The 2,500-nt window shown below is 34.8% G+C and overlaps 1 protein-coding gene across 4 annotated transcripts in view; it reads right to left on the bottom strand.

The window, feature by feature from the left end:
* The window catches only part of LOC113800501 (WD repeat-containing protein 48), a 27,136-nt gene that overhangs the window by 24,051 nt on the left and 585 nt on the right, over positions 1-2,500 (bottom strand). The gene's annotated exons all lie outside the window — the stretch shown is intronic.

Here is a 2,500-nt window from a genome sequence, read left to right as displayed (position 1 = left end):
GCCTGAGTTCACAGTCCTACACTAGTCTCATGGTGTAACTATTGGCTGGACCCATGGACATAACAGCTGTATCATATGATCCAGTGCAGGGACCTAATGCAAAAGGCATAAAGATAAGACTCCAAGACCCAGGTATGGCATGCAGGTTTCTCTTTTGTAGGGCAAAACCAACAGTATCACAGCCTTGAAGACAAGTGGGTTGGTCCTTCTCCACAAGTACCAGGATATTCAAATACTCTTATCAAACCACTTCATAGCAAGTGATGCTAATCTGTCTACTGACTTCCTGGTCTGAGAGCCAGAGTAATGGTCTACACTACCTAGGTATATAAGCTGTCAATGACCTCATAGCAAAACCACAAGCACATACCAACTGGACAGGTTCTCCTAAGGAATGTAATGTCAAATAAGGAACCAGTCCTAGCTCTATCTTGATGGCTAAACATATGGAAGATTGTTGGCCTTTGACAGACTGCAAAGTGTGGAGGGTCCTACTCTAAGTAATTACCAATAAGGGAGGAATATAAGTGAAATTCCAAATTTGGGAAGAAATGGCTACCTTACAAGATCCTAGCAATAAAGGCTGGAATTGGAAATGCAAATCAAAGAAGAGAAATAAATAATCAAAGCACTGAGGAATTGGGGAGGAATTTCTACCAGATAAGAAAGACAGTGTAATCTGTTCAGTGTACCAGTATATATGTATATCCATTTACAGAAAGGCAATAACAATTGAAATTCTTCCATTTTCATGTCTAGGTACTCTACAAAAAAAGGTCAAAGTGAACATTAACTCAATGTAAGTTTTTAGTATGAATAGGATTTCATTATATATTTTTTCTGCTTTCTTTTCTTTTGTTTTATTAACTTAATTACTCAATTCTCTTTCATAAATTGACTCAATGACTGTCACAAGAAAAGGAAAAACAGTAAAGATAATAATAAAATTCTCATCTAAAATAAGCGAAGAACTGGAGCGACCTGGGATCATGGTTAGGCCTAAGCCTAATCTCTGCACAGCCAGCCCACCCATTGCAAGTCATGATGCATATATACGTCACTGACCATTACAACATGACAGCTATAGCCATCCCCCTCACTGGAGAGCTAAGAGAGGAATTATGACAGACTGGGATCATGACAACAGCAGGAATATGACATGAGGTACTGAGAACCATTGAACTAGGAATTCCTCTATAGTAAATGACACTTTCTTTGGTTATTTTTCTAGTCAGTTTACTTTGGGAAAATTCATTTGAAGTTTTGTTCAACCTAACATAACAAATAAAAAGAATGTATTTGAGACTGCAGCATCACTTTAACTACATCAAAACTGACAGTCCTTTTTTTGTATACAGTAAAATTGTATTAGTAAACATGCTTCATCAGTTTCCATTTTCTTATCACATCTATTTGTAGTATCTATATATATCTATATCTCTGCATATCCTTTTTCTACAAGTAGAAAGATTCATTCCCTTTAATTCCTTAATCAACATCAGCTTCCAAATTGATGCAAAGTCATACTACTTTTGATAATTAGCTTACTTATTCAGTGATTTTCAATATGAAATGCACAAGCAATGAGGTACTTCATATCATCCATGTGCTTAATGTTCCATTCAGCAAAATAGAAATACATGACTGATAAAGAAAGTGTCTAAAAGAATGAATAAATGATGGCATGTTTCCTTCCAACTCCCTTTATTTAGCATGGGTAGTGATATCACGAACAGGTCACACATACAAATATGCATACAATTTGATCAGGTAAACAGACACAGTCTTAATATATCTTAATAGCATTTGTGGCTGTTCTAGATAATTTCACTTAATTCACTATCTTTCAATCTAATCTGTTAGAAATTTTCAAGAATTCCTCAGAATGAATTGCTGTGCTAAATTTCAAACTGTGATAGTTCACACAGACAACAAGGTGAGACTTATACTGCAGAATATACAATACAGCTTCAGCAAAGTGAGAAATTTGGGCACTATATCTGGTGCAACAATAACAAGAGCAAAATCTAGGCAAAATCAATCAATTGGATAAAGCCATGTCTGGAAGGGAAGTTATGCAAATTAAAGTCTCTCTTACACTTCAATAGTGTGTTAAAAATCATTACTGTGCTGTCAATGTTCATCTATTCACAATCAGATAAAGAGCTATTTACTCAAGTTTTTCAACTAGTAAGGATTATATAGACAACCTCTCAAGATTTACTTTCAATTGGTGGATATCAATCACTGAAAGAACAAACTTTAAATAATATCATATATAACCTACTGAAGCCATCATGTCTTACAGTCTACATCAATGGCCATATTTCATAAGCTGTGGCAGTTACATGAATAGCTGAGTAATGTCATATTTTATGCCTTAGAAGCATTTGATATTGATGCTTATATATAATTTACAGTGAATTTAATTACTTTGATATCAAGAACCTACAAAGTTCAGAAAGGAGGAAAAACAGCATAAATAAATACAAGCTAATTC

Source organism: Penaeus vannamei, chromosome 31 (genome assembly GCF_042767895.1).
Source record: "Penaeus vannamei isolate JL-2024 chromosome 31, ASM4276789v1, whole genome shotgun sequence".
Classification (NCBI taxonomy): Eukaryota; Metazoa; Arthropoda; class Malacostraca; order Decapoda; family Penaeidae; genus Penaeus; species Penaeus vannamei.
The sequence above is the reverse complement of the archived record's forward strand: the minus strand, read 5'-3'. Positions and strand labels throughout refer to the sequence as shown.